Source organism: Macaca mulatta, chromosome 19 (genome assembly GCF_049350105.2).
Source record: "Macaca mulatta isolate MMU2019108-1 chromosome 19, T2T-MMU8v2.0, whole genome shotgun sequence".
In the NCBI taxonomy this organism is placed as follows: Eukaryota; Metazoa; Chordata; class Mammalia; order Primates; family Cercopithecidae; genus Macaca; species Macaca mulatta.
This window is the reverse complement of record NC_133424.1, coordinates 486,708-500,811: the sequence shown is the minus strand read 5'-3', so window position 1 is coordinate 500,811 and position 14,104 is coordinate 486,708.

Genomic DNA, 14,104 nt, shown 5'->3' with positions numbered 1-14,104 from the left:
CTCCCAGCCGCCACCCCCGGCCCGCCGCCCTGGCTTCTGGGAGCCCCATCGCCGGGGGTGCAGGCACCCCCCGCGATCGGGCTCCCAGCCGCCACCCCCGGCCCGCCGCCCTGGCTTCTGGGAGCCCCATCGCCGGGGGTGCAGGCACCCCCCGCGATCGGGCTCCCAGCCGCCACCCCCGGCCCGCCGCCCTGGCTTCTGGGAGCCCCATCGCCGGGGGTGCAGGCACCCCCCGCGATCGGGCTCCCAGCCGCCACCCCCGGCCCGCCGCCCTGGCTTCTGGGAGCCCCATCGCCGGGGGTGCAGGCACCCCCCGCGATCGGGCTCCCAGCCGCCACCCCCGGCCCGCCGCCCTGGCTTCTGGGAGCCCCATCGCCGGGGGTGCAGGCACCCCCCGCGATCGGGCTCCCAGCCGCCACCCCCGGCCCGCCGCCCTGGCTTCTGGGAGCCCCATCGCCGGGGGTGCAGGCACCCCCCGCGATCGGGCTCCCAGCCGCCACCCCCGGCCCGCCGCCCTGGCTTCTGGGAGCCCCATCGCCGGGGTGCAGGCACCCCCCGCGATCGGGCTCCCAGCCGCCACCCCCGGCCCGCCGCCCTGGCTTCTGGGAGCCCCATCGCCGGGGTGCAGGCACCCCCCGCGATCGGGCTCCCAGCCGCCACCCCCGGCCCGCCGCCCTGGCTTCTGGGAGCCCCATCGCCGGGGGTGCAGGCACCCCCCGCGATCGGGCTCCCAGCCGCCACCCCCGGCCCGCCGCCCTGGCTTCTGGGAGCCCCATCGCCGGGGGTGCAGGCACCCCCCGCGATCGGGCTCCCAGCCGCCACCCCCGGCCCGCCCCCCTGGCTTCTGGGAGCCCCATCGCCGGGGGTGCAGGCACCCCCCGCGATCGGGCTCCCAGCCGCCACCCCCGGCCCGCCCCCCTGGCTTCTGGGAGCCTTGTGGACCCCCAGCCTCTTTCTCATATTCTGAGTAATATCATCTCCCCATCGGAAAATTTTCAACCCCTTCTCAGACGATTGTACACCCCCAGTGTGCACACCCTCAGAGGGAGTAACCCCCTCTTTATTAGGAGTCACATCAGCCTCTTCCTCCCTGAATATTCAGAACAGTATCCCACCGTTGTTTCTACTTCCAGTGAAACTCATTGTCATATCCTCCTCTCCCAAGCAGAAGTTGGAAACTCTGTCACGGGGGGTGTACACCGTTGTGATATAGAAATTAACATCGTCCTCTCCCGGGTTTACATCAGGAGCAAGTCTATTAATCATTAATATTAATAATTATATTAATATTAATAATAATTATTGATATTAATGATCACAATAAAGAGAGTAAAAATGAATACTGGTTTAAAAGGTTAACCATTTGTATCCATAATTATTAGTAATATCACTATTAATAATAATATTATGATATTAGCAATTAATGTGACTTAAATCAATACCCAGTGATGCTGGGAATACAATAATGATTAGTATTAGGAACTAATAATATTATTTGATGGCATTAATATTAATAATTAATTGAAAGCAGGCATAATCATGTATTGAAAATCATTATCCATAATTAATAATGGTATCTTATGAATTTTTAGTATCATTGATAATTATTAAAATCGATCATTGATGATTAATAATCATATTATTATTCCTCATTCCACAGGAAGTGTAAACCTACTTGTGATGCTGTTCTTAATAACCAGGGTCGGAAAGCAGGACTTTAGTTTTAATATCGCAGTAGGTGTACACTCAGCACGTGACACTGATCCTAATATGAACGGGGGTAGAGTATCACATGACTCCAATTATAGCAATGGATGGATAGCTACGTGGTAATATTGCTCCTAATATTCCCGGAAGAAGCCTTTGCTATTTGTCCGAATATGGCACTGAGGGGACAGTTTCTCTGAGATATAGTTCCTAGTATACGGAGTTGGAGAGGATGATAATAATTCACAGGATGTGTGCTCCCGCCCAGTGATATTGTAATTACTATCCTGGGAGGGAGAGGATGATATTGCACTCTGTACAGCAGGAGGCGTACACCCAGTCTGGGATATTGTTCTTAATATCCATGGAGGGGACAGGCTGATATTACTCGCAATGTGGCACAGGGTGGACATTCACCCTGTTTCATCCTGCTCAATATTCCAAGGCCGAGAGACAGATATTAATCTCAGTATCACAGACACTGGACAACCACTTGTGATACTCTTCCAAATATCCAGATCAGGTTGCCAGGAGTCACCCCCGGACGGCCCCCCTGACTTCTGGGAGCCCCATCGCGAGGGGGTCAGGCACCCCCCGCGATCGGGTTCCCAGCCGCCAACCCAGGCCGGCCCCCCTGGCTTCTGGGAGCCCCATCGCCGGGGGGTCAGGCACGCCCCCCGATCGGGCTCCCAGCCGCCACCCCCGGCCCGCCCCCCTGGCATCTGGGAGCCCCATCGCCGGGGGGTCAGGCACCCCCCGCGATCGGGCTCCCAGCCGCCACCCCCGGCCCGCCCCCCTGGCTTCTGGGAGCCCCATCGCCGGGGGGTCAGGCACGCCCCCCGATCGGGCTCCCAGCCGCCACCCCCGGCCCGCCCCCCTGGCTTCTGGGAGCCCCATCGCCGGGGGTGCAGGCACGCCCCCCGATCGGGCTCCCAGCCGCCACCCCCGGCCCGCCCCCCTGGCTTCTGGGAGCCCCATCGCCGGGGGTGCAGGCACGCCCCCCGATCGGGCTCCCAGCCGCCACCCCCGGCCCGCCCCCCTGGCTTCTGGGAGCCCCATCGCCGGGGGTGCAGGCACCCCCCGCGATCGGGCTCCCAGCCGCCACCCCCGGCCCGCCCCCCTGGCTTCTGGGAGCCCCATCGCCGGGGGTGCAGGCACCCCCCGCGATCGGGCTCCCAGCCGCCACCCCCGGCCCGCCCCCCTGGCTTCTGGGAGCCCCATCGCCGGGGGTGCAGGCACCCCCCGCGATCGGGCTCCCAGCCGCCACCCCCGGCCCGCCCCCCTGGCTTCTGGGAGCCCCATCGCCGGGGGTGCAGGCACCCCCCGCGATCGGGCTCCCAGCCGCCACCCCCGGCCCGCCCCCCTGGCTTCTGGGAGCCCCATCGCCGGGGGTGCAGGCACCCCCCGCGATCGGGCTCCCAGCCGCCACCCCCGGCCCGCCCCCCTGGCTTCTGGGAGCCCCATCGCCGGGGGTGCAGGCACCCCCCGCGATCGGGCTCCCAGCCGCCACCCCCGGCCCGCCCCCCTGGCTTCTGGGAGCCTTGTGGACCCCCAGCCTCTTTCTCATATTCTGAGTAATATCATCTCCCCATCGGAAAATTTTCAACCCCTTCTCAGACGATTGTACACCCCCAGTGTGCACACCCTCAGAGGGAGTAACCCCCTCTTTATTAGGAGTCACATCAGCCTCTTCCTCCCTGAATATTCAGAACAGTATCCCACCGTTGTTTCTACTTCCAGTGAAACTCATTGTCATATCCTCCTCTCCCAAGCAGAAGTTGGAAACTCTGTCACGGGGGGTGTACACCGTTGTGATATAGAAATTAACATCGTCCTCTCCCGGGTTTACATCAGGAGCAAGTCTATTAATCATTAATATTAATAATTATATTAATATTAATAATAATTATTGATATTAATGATCACAATAAAGAGAGTAAAAATGAATACTGGTTTAAAAGGTTAACCATTTGTATCCATAATTATTAGTAATATCACTATTAATAATAATATTATGATATTAGCAATTAATGTGACTTAAATCAATACCCAGTGATGCTGGGAATACAATAATGATTAGTATTAGGAACTAATAATATTATTTGATGGCATTAATATTAATAATTAATTGAAAGCAGGCATAATCATGTATTGAAAATCATTATCCATAATTAATAATGGTATCTTATGAATTTTTAGTATCATTGATAATGATTAAAATCGATCATTGATGATTAATAATCATATTATTATTCCTCATTCCACAGGAAGTGTAAACCTACTTGTGATGCTGTTCTTAATAACCAGGGTCGGAAAGCAGGACTTTAGTTTTAATATCGCAGTAGGTGTACACTCAGCACGTGACACTGATCCTAATATGAACGGGGGTAGAGTATCACATGACTCCAATTATAGCAATGGATGGATAGCTACGTGGTAATATTGCTCCTAATATTCCCGGAAGAAGCCTTTGCTATTTGTCCGAATATGGCACTGAGGGGACAGTTTCTCTGAGATATAGTTCCTAGTATACGGAGTTGGAGAGGATGATAATAATTCACAGGATGTGTGCTCCCGCCCAGTGATATTGTAATTACTATCCTGGGAGGGAGAGGATGATATTGCACTCTGTACAGCAGGAGGCGTACACCCAGTCTGGGATATTGTTCTTAATATCCATGGAGGGGACAGGCTGATATTACTCGCAATGTGGCACAGGGTGGACATTCACCCTGTTTCATCCTGCTCAATATTCCAAGGCCGAGAGACAGATATTAATCTCAGTATCACAGACACTGGACAACCACTTGTGATACTCTTCCAAATATCCAGATCAGGTTGCCAGGAGTCACCCCCGGACGGCCCCCCTGACTTCTGGGAGCCCCATCGCGAGGGGGTCAGGCACCCCCCGCGATCGGGCTCCCAGCCGCCAACCCAGGCCGGCCCCCCTGGCTTCTGGGAGCCCCATCGCCGGGGGGTCAGGCACGCCCCCCGATCGGGCTCCCAGCCGCCACCCCCGGCCCGCCCCCCTGGCTTCTGGGAGCCCCATCGCCGGGGGGTCAGGCACGCCCCCCGATCGGGCTCCCAGCCGCCACCCCCGGCCCGCCCCCCTGGCTTCTGGGAGCCCCATCGCCGGGGATGCAGGCACGCCCCCCGATCGGGCTCCCAGCCGCCACCCCCGGCCCGCCCCCCTGGCTTCTGGGAGCCCCATCGCCGGGGGTGCAGGCACCCCCCGCGATCGGGCTCCCAGCCGCCACCCCCGGCCCGCCCCCCTGGCTTCTGGGAGCCCCATCGCCGGGGGTGCAGGCACCCCCCGCGATCGGGCTCCCAGCCGCCACCCCCGGCCCGCCCCCCTGGCTTCTGGGAGCCCCATCGCCGGGGGTGCAGGCACCCCCCGCGATCGGGCTCCCAGCCGCCACCCCCGGCCCGCCCCCCTGGCTTCTGGGAGCCCCATCGCCGGGGGTGCAGGCACCCCCCGCGATCGGGCTCCCAGCCGCCACCCCCGGCCCGCCCCCCTGGCTTCTGGGAGCCCCATCGCCGGGGGTGCAGGCACCCCCCGCGATCGGGCTCCCAGCCGCCACCCCCGGCCCGCCCCCCTGGCTTCTGGGAGCCCCATCGCCGGGGGTGCAGGCACCCCCCGCGATCGGGCTCCCAGCCGCCACCCCCGGCCCGCCCCCCTGGCTTCTGGGAGCCCCATCGCCGGGGGTGCGGGCACCCCCCGCGATCGGGCTCCCAGCCGCCACCCCCGGCCCGCCCCCCTGGCTTCTGGGAGCCCCATCGCCGGGGGTGCGGGCACCCCCCGCGATCGGGCTCCCAGCCGCCACCCCCGGCCCGCCCCCCTGGCTTCTGGGAGCCCCATCGCCGGGGGTGCGGGCACCCCCCGCGATCGGGCTCCCAGCCGCCACCCCCGGCCCGCCCCCCTGGCTTCTGGGAGCCCCATCGCCGGGGGTGCGGGCACCCCCCGCGATCGGGCTCCCAGCCGCCACCCCCGGCCCGCCCCCCTGGCTTCTGGGAGCCCCATCGCCGGGGGTGCGGGCACCCCCCGCGATCGGGCTCCCAGCCGCCACCCCCGGCCCGCCCCCCTGGCTTCTGGGAGCCCCATCGCCGGGGGTGCGGGCACCCCCCGCGATCGGGCTCCCAGCTGCCACCCCCGGCCCGCCCCCCTGGCTTCTGGGAGCCCCATCGCCGGGGGTGCAGGCACCCCCCGCGATCGGGCTCCCAGCCGCCACCCCCGGCCCGCCCCCCTGGCTTCTGGGAGCCTTGTGGACCCCCAGCCTCTTTCTCATATTCTGAGTAATATCATCTCCCCATCGGAAAATTTTCAACCCCTTCTCAGACGATTGTACACCCCCAGTGTGCACACCCTCAGAGGGAGTAACCCCCTCTTTATTAGGAGTCACATCAGCCTCTTCCTCCCTGAATATTCAGAACAGTATCCCACCGTTGTTTCTACTTCCAGTGAAACTCATTGTCATATCCTCCTCTCCCAAGCAGAAGTTGGAAACTCTGTCACGGGGGGTGTACACCGTTGTGATATAGAAATTAACATCGTCCTCTCCCGGGTTTACATCAGGAGCAAGTCTATTAATCATTAATATTAATAATTATATTAATATTAATAATAATTATTGATATTAATGATCACAATAAAGAGAGTAAAAATGAATACTGGTTTAAAAGGTTAACCATTTGTATCCATAATTATTAGTAATATCACTATTAATAATAATATTATGATATTAGCAATTAATGTGACTTAAATCAATACCCAGTGATGCTGGGAATACAATAATGATTAGTATTAGGAACTAATAATATTATTTGATGGCATTAATATTAATAATTAATTGAAAGCAGGCATAATCATGTATTGAAAATCATTATCCATAATTAATAATGGTATCTTATGAATTTTTAGTATCATTGATAATTATTAAAATCGATCATTGATGATTAATAATCATATTATTATTCCTCATTCCACAGGAAGTGTAAACCTACTTGTGATGCTGTTCTTAATAACCAGGGTCGGAAAGCAGGACTTTAGTTTTAATATCGCAGTAGGTGTACACTCAGCACGTGACACTGATCCTAATATGAACGGGGGTAGAGTATCACATGACTCCAATTATAGCAATGGATGGATAGCTACGTGGTAATATTGCTCCTAATATTCCCGGAAGAAGCCTTTGCTATTTGTCCGAATATGGCACTGAGGGGACAGTTTCTCTGAGATATAGTTCCTAGTATACGGAGTTGGAGAGGATGATAATAATTCACAGGATGTGTGCTCCCGCCCAGTGATATTGTAATTACTATCCTGGGAGGGAGAGGATGATATTGCACTCTGTACAGCAGGAGGCGTACACCCAGTCTGGGATATTGTTCTTAATATCCATGGAGGGGACAGGCTGATATTACTCGCAATGTGGCACAGGGTGGACATTCACCCTGTTTCATCCTGCTCAATATTCCAAGGCCGAGAGACAGATATTAATCTCAGTATCACAGACACTGGACAACCACTTGTGATACTCTTCCAAATATCCAGATCAGGTTGCCAGGAGTCACCCCCGGACGGCCCCCCTGACTTCTGGGAGCCCCATCGCGAGGGGGTCAGGCACCCCCCGCGATCGGGCTCCCAGCCGCCAACCCAGGCCGGCCCCCCTGGCTTCTGGGAGCCCCATCGCCGGGGGGTCAGGCACGCCCCCCGATCGGGCTCCCAGCCGCCACCCCCGGCCCGTCCCCCTGGCATCTGGGAGCCCCATCGCCGGGGGGTCAGGCACCCCCCGCGATCGGGCTCCCAGCCGCCACCCCCGGCCCGCCCCCCTGGCTTCTGGGAGCCCCATCGCCGGGGGGTCAGGCACGCCCCCCGATCGGGCTCCCAGCCGCCACCCCCGGCCCGCCCCCCTGGCTTCTGGGAGCCCCATCGCCGGGGGTGCAGGCACGCCCCCCGATCGGGCTCCCAGCCGCCACCCCCGGCCCGCCCCCCTGGCTTCTGGGAGCCCCATCGCCGGGGGTGCAGGCACGCCCCCCGATCGGGCTCCCAGCCGCCACCCCCGGCCCGCCCCCCTGGCTTCTGGGAGCCCCATCGCCGGGGGTGCAGGCACCCCCCGCGATCGGGCTCCCAGCCGCCACCCCCGGCCCGCCCCCCTGGCTTCTGGGAGCCCCATCGCCGGGGGTGCAGGCACCCCCCGCGATCGGGCTCCCAGCCGCCACCCCCGGCCCGCCCCCCTGGCTTCTGGGAGCCCCATCGCCGGGGGTGCAGGCACCCCCCGCGATCGGGCTCCCAGCCGCCACCCCCGGCCCGCCCCCCTGGCTTCTGGGAGCCCCATCGCCGGGGGTGCAGGCACCCCCCGCGATCGGGCTCCCAGCCGCCACCCCCGGCCCGCCCCCCTGGCTTCTGGGAGCCCCATCGCCGGGGGTGCAGGCACCCCCCGCGATCGGGCTCCCAGCCGCCACCCCCGGCCCGCCCCCCTGGCTTCTGGGAGCCTTGTGGACCCCCAGCCTCTTTCTCATATTCTGAGTAATATCATCTCCCCATCGGAAAATTTTCAACCCCTTCTCAGACGATTGTACACCCCCAGTGTGCACACCCTCAGAGGGAGTAACCCCCTCTTTATTAGGAGTCACATCAGCCTCTTCCTCCCTGAATATTCAGAACAGTATCCCACCGTTGTTTCTACTTCCAGTGAAACTCATTGTCATATCCTCCTCTCCCAAGCAGAAGTTGGAAACTCTGTCACGGGGGGTGTACACCGTTGTGATATAGAAATTAACATCGTCCTCTCCCGGGTTTACATCAGGAGCAAGTCTATTAATCATTAATATTAATAATTATATTAATATTAATAATAATTATTGATATTAATGATCACAATAAAGAGAGTAAAAATGAATACTGGTTTAAAAGGTTAACCATTTGTATCCATAATTATTAGTAATATCACTATTAATAATAATATTATGATATTAGCAATTAATGTGACTTAAATCAATACCCAGTGATGCTGGGAATACAATAATGATTAGTATTAGGAACTAATAATATTATTTGATGGCATTAATATTAATAATTAATTGAAAGCAGGCATAATCATGTATTGAAAATCATTATCCATAATTAATAATGGTATCTTATGAATTTTTAGTATCATTGATAATTATTAAAATCGATCATTGATGATTAATAATCATATTATTATTCCTCATTCCACAGGAAGTGTAAACCTACTTGTGATGCTGTTCTTAATAACCAGGGTCGGAAAGCAGGACTTTAGTTTTAATATCGCAGTAGGTGTACACTCAGCACGTGACACTGATCCTAATATGAACGGGGGTAGAGTATCACATGACTCCAATTATAGCAATGGATGGATAGCTACGTGGTAATATTGCTCCTAATATTCCCGGAAGAAGCCTTTGCTATTTGTCCGAATATGGCACTGAGGGGACAGTTTCTCTGAGATATAGTTCCTAGTATACGGAGTTGGAGAGGATGATAATAATTCACAGGATGTGTGCTCCCGCCCAGTGATATTGTAATTACTATCCTGGGAGGGAGAGGATGATATTGCACTCTGTACAGCAGGAGGCGTACACCCAGTCTGGGATATTGTTCTTAATATCCATGGAGGGGACAGGCTGATATTACTCGCAATGTGGCACAGGGTGGACATTCACCCTGTTTCATCCTGCTCAATATTCCAAGGCCGAGAGACAGATATTAATCTCAGTATCACAGACACTGGACAACCACTTGTGATACTCTTCCAAATATCCAGATCAGGTTGCCAGGAGTCACCCCCGGACGGCCCCCCTGACTTCTGGGAGCCCCATCGCGAGGGGGTCAGGCACCCCCCGCGATCGGGTTCCCAGCCGCCAACCCAGGCCGGCCCCCCTGGCTTCTGGGAGCCCCATCGCCGGGGGGTCAGGCACGCCCCCCGATCGGGCTCCCAGCCGCCACCCCCGGCCCGCCCCCCTGGCATCTGGGAGCCCCATCGCCGGGGGGTCAGGCACCCCCCGCGATCGGGCTCCCAGCCGCCACCCCCGGCCCGCCCCCCTGGCTTCTGGGAGCCCCATCGCCGGGGGGTCAGGCACGCCCCCCGATCGGGCTCCCAGCCGCCACCCCCGGCCCGCCCCCCTGGCTTCTGGGAGCCCCATCGCCGGGGGTGCAGGCACGCCCCCCGATCGGGCTCCCAGCCGCCACCCCCGGCCCGCCCCCCTGGCTTCTGGGAGCCCCATCGCCGGGGGTGCAGGCACGCCCCCCGATCGGGCTCCCAGCCGCCACCCCCGGCCCGCCCCCCTGGCTTCTGGGAGCCCCATCGCCGGGGGTGCAGGCACCCCCCGCGATCGGGCTCCCAGCCGCCACCCCCGGCCCGCCCCCCTGGCTTCTGGGAGCCCCATCGCCGGGGGTGCAGGCACCCCCCGCGATCGGGCTCCCAGCCGCCACCCCCGGCCCGCCCCCCTGGCTTCTGGGAGCCCCATCGCCGGGGGTGCAGGCACCCCCCGCGATCGGGCTCCCAGCCGCCACCCCCGGCCCGCCCCCCTGGCTTCTGGGAGCCCCATCGCCGGGGGTGCAGGCACCCCCCGCGATCGGGCTCCCAGCCGCCACCCCCGGCCCGCCCCCCTGGCTTCTGGGAGCCCCATCGCCGGGGGTGCAGGCACCCCCCGCGATCGGGCTCCCAGCCGCCACCCCCGGCCCGCCCCCCTGGCTTCTGGGAGCCTTGTGGACCCCCAGCCTCTTTCTCATATTCTGAGTAATATCATCTCCCCATCGGAAAATTTTCAACCCCTTCTCAGACGATTGTACACCCCCAGTGTGCACACCCTCAGAGGGAGTAACCCCCTCTTTATTAGGAGTCACATCAGCCTCTTCCTCCCTGAATATTCAGAACAGTATCCCACCGTTGTTTCTACTTCCAGTGAAACTCATTGTCATATCCTCCTCTCCCAAGCAGAAGTTGGAAACTCTGTCACGGGGGGTGTACACCGTTGTGATATAGAAATTAACATCGTCCTCTCCCGGGTTTACATCAGGAGCAAGTCTATTAATCATTAATATTAATAATTATATTAATATTAATAATAATTATTGATATTAATGATCACAATAAAGAGAGTAAAAATGAATACTGGTTTAAAAGGTTAACCATTTGTATCCATAATTATTAGTAATATCACTATTAATAATAATATTATGATATTAGCAATTAATGTGACTTAAATCAATACCCAGTGATGCTGGGAATACAATAATGATTAGTATTAGGAACTAATAATATTATTTGATGGCATTAATATTAATAATTAATTGAAAGCAGGCATAATCATGTATTGAAAATCATTATCCATAATTAATAATGGTATCTTATGAATTTTTAGTATCATTGATAATTATTAAAATCGATCATTGATGATTAATAATCATATTATTATTCCTCATTCCACAGGAAGTGTAAACCTACTTGTGATGCTGTTCTTAATAACCAGGGTCGGAAAGCAGGACTTTAGTTTTAATATCGCAGTAGGTGTACACTCAGCACGTGACACTGATCCTAATATGAACGGGGGTAGAGTATCACATGACTCCAATTATAGCAATGGATGGATAGCTACGTGGTAATATTGCTCCTAATATTCCCAGAAGAAGCCTTTGCTATTTGTCCGAATATGGCACTGAGGGGACAGTTTCTCTGAGATATAGTTCCTAGTATACGGAGTTGGAGAGGATGATAATAATTCACAGGATGTGTGCTCCCGCCCAGTGATATTGTAATTACTATCCTGGGAGGGAGAGGATGATATTGCACTCTGTACAGCAGGAGGCGTACACCCAGTCTGGGATATTGTTCTTAATATCCATGGAGGGGACAGGCTGATATTACTCGCAATGTGGCACAGGGTGGACATTCACCCTGTTTCATCCTGCTCAATATTCCAAGGCCGAGAGACAGATATTAATCTCAGTATCACAGACACTGGACAACCACTTGTGATACTCTTCCAAATATCCAGATCAGGTTGCCAGGAGTCACCCCCGGACGGCCCCCCTGACTTCTGGGAGCCCCATCGCGAGGGGGTCAGGCACCCCCCGCGATCGGGCTCCCAGCCGCCAACCCAGGCCGGCCCCCCTGGCTTCTGGGAGCCCCATCGCCGGGGGGTCAGGCACGCCCCCCGATCGGGCTCCCAGCCGCCACCCCCGGCCCGTCCCCCTGGCATCTGGGAGCCCCATCGCCGGGGGGTCAGGCACCCCCCGCGATCGGGCTCCCAGCCGCCACCCCCGGCCCGCCCCCCTGGCTTCTGGGAGCCCCATCGCCGGGGGGTCAGGCACGCCCCCCGATCGGGCTCCCAGCCGCCACCCCCGGCCCGCCCCCCTGGCTTCTGGGAGCCCCATCGCCGGGGGTGCAGGCACGCCCCCCGATCGGGCTCCCAGCCGCCACCCCCGGCCCGCCCCCCTGGCTTCTGGGAGCCCCATCGCCGGGGGTGCAGGCACGCCCCCCGATCGGGCTCCCAGCCGCCACCCCCGGCCCGCCCCCCTGGCTTCTGGGAGCCCCATCGCCGGGGGTGCAGGCACCCCCCGCGATCGGGCTCCCAGCCGCCACCCCCGGCCCGCCCCCCTGGCTTCTGGGAGCCCCATCGCCGGGGGTGCAGGCACCCCCCGCGATCGGGCTCCCAGCCGCCACCCCCGGCCCGCCCCCCTGGCTTCTGGGAGCCCCATCGCCGGGGGTGCAGGCACCCCCCGCGATCGGGCTCCCAGCCGCCACCCCCGGCCCGCCCCCCTGGCTTCTGGGAGCCCCATCGCCGGGGGTGCAGGCACCCCCCGCGATCGGGCTCCCAGCCGCCACCCCCGGCCCGCCCCCCTGGCTTCTGGGAGCCCCATCGCCGGGGGTGCAGGCACCCCCCGCGATCGGGCTCCCAGCCGCCACCCCCGGCCCGCCCCCCTGGCTTCTGGGAGCCTTGTGGACCCCCAGCCTCTTTCTCATATTCTGAGTAATATCATCTCCCCATCGGAAAATTTTCAACCCCTTCTCAGACGATTGTACACCCCCAGTGTGCACACCCTCAGAGGGAGTAACCCCCTCTTTATTAGGAGTCACATCAGCCTCTTCCTCCCTGAATATTCAGAACAGTATCCCACCGTTGTTTCTACTTCCAGTGAAACTCATTGTCATATCCTCCTCTCCCAAGCAGAAGTTGGAAACTCTGTCACGGGGGGTGTACACCGTTGTGATATAGAAATTAACATCGTCCTCTCCCGGGTTTACATCAGGAGCAAGTCTATTAATCATTAATATTAATAATTATATTAATATTAATAATAATTATTGATATTAATGATCACAATAAAGAGAGTAAAAATGAATACTGGTTTAAAAGGTTAACCATTTGTATCCATAATTATTAGTAATATCACTATTAATAATAATATTATGATATTAGCAATTAATGTGACTTAAATCAATACCCAGTGATGCTGGGAATACAATAATGATTAGTATTAGGAACTAATAATATTATTTGATGGCATTAATATTAATAATTAATTGAAAGCAGGCATAATCATGTATTGAAAATCATTATCCATAATTAATAATGGTATCTTATGAATTTTTAGTATCATTGATAATTATTAAAATCGATCATTGATGATTAATAATCATATTATTATTCCTCATTCCACAGGAAGTGTAAACCTACTTGTGATGCTGTTCTTAATAACCAGGGTCGGAAAGCAGGACTTTAGTTTTAATATCGCAGTAGGTGTACACTCAGCACGTGACACTGATCCTAATATGAACGGGGGTAGAGTATCACATGACTCCAATTATAGCAATGGATGGATAGCTACGTGGTAATATTGCTCCTAATATTCCCAGAAGAAGCCTTTGCTATTTGTCCGAATATGGCACTGAGGGGACAGTTTCTCTGAGATATAGTTCCTAGTATACGGAGTTGGAGAGGATGATAATAATTCACAGGATGTGTGCTCCCGCCCAGTGATATTGTAATTACTATCCTGGGAGGGAGAGGATGATATTGCACTCTGTACAGCAGGAGGCGTACACCCAGTCTGGGATATTGTTCTTAATATCCATGGAGGGGACAGGCTGATATTACTCGCAATGTGGCACAGGGTGGACATTCACCCTGTTTCATCCTGCTCAATATTCCAAGGCCGAGAGACAGATATTAATCTCAGTATCACAGACACTGGACAACCACTTGTGATACTCTTCCAAATATCCAGATCAGGTTGCCAGGAGTCACCCCCGGACGGCCCCCCTGACTTCTGGGAGCCCCATCGCGAGGGGGTCAGGCACCCCCCGCGATCGGGCTCCCAGCCGCCAACCCAGGCCGGCCCCCCTGGCTTCTGGGAGCCCCATCGCCGGGGGGT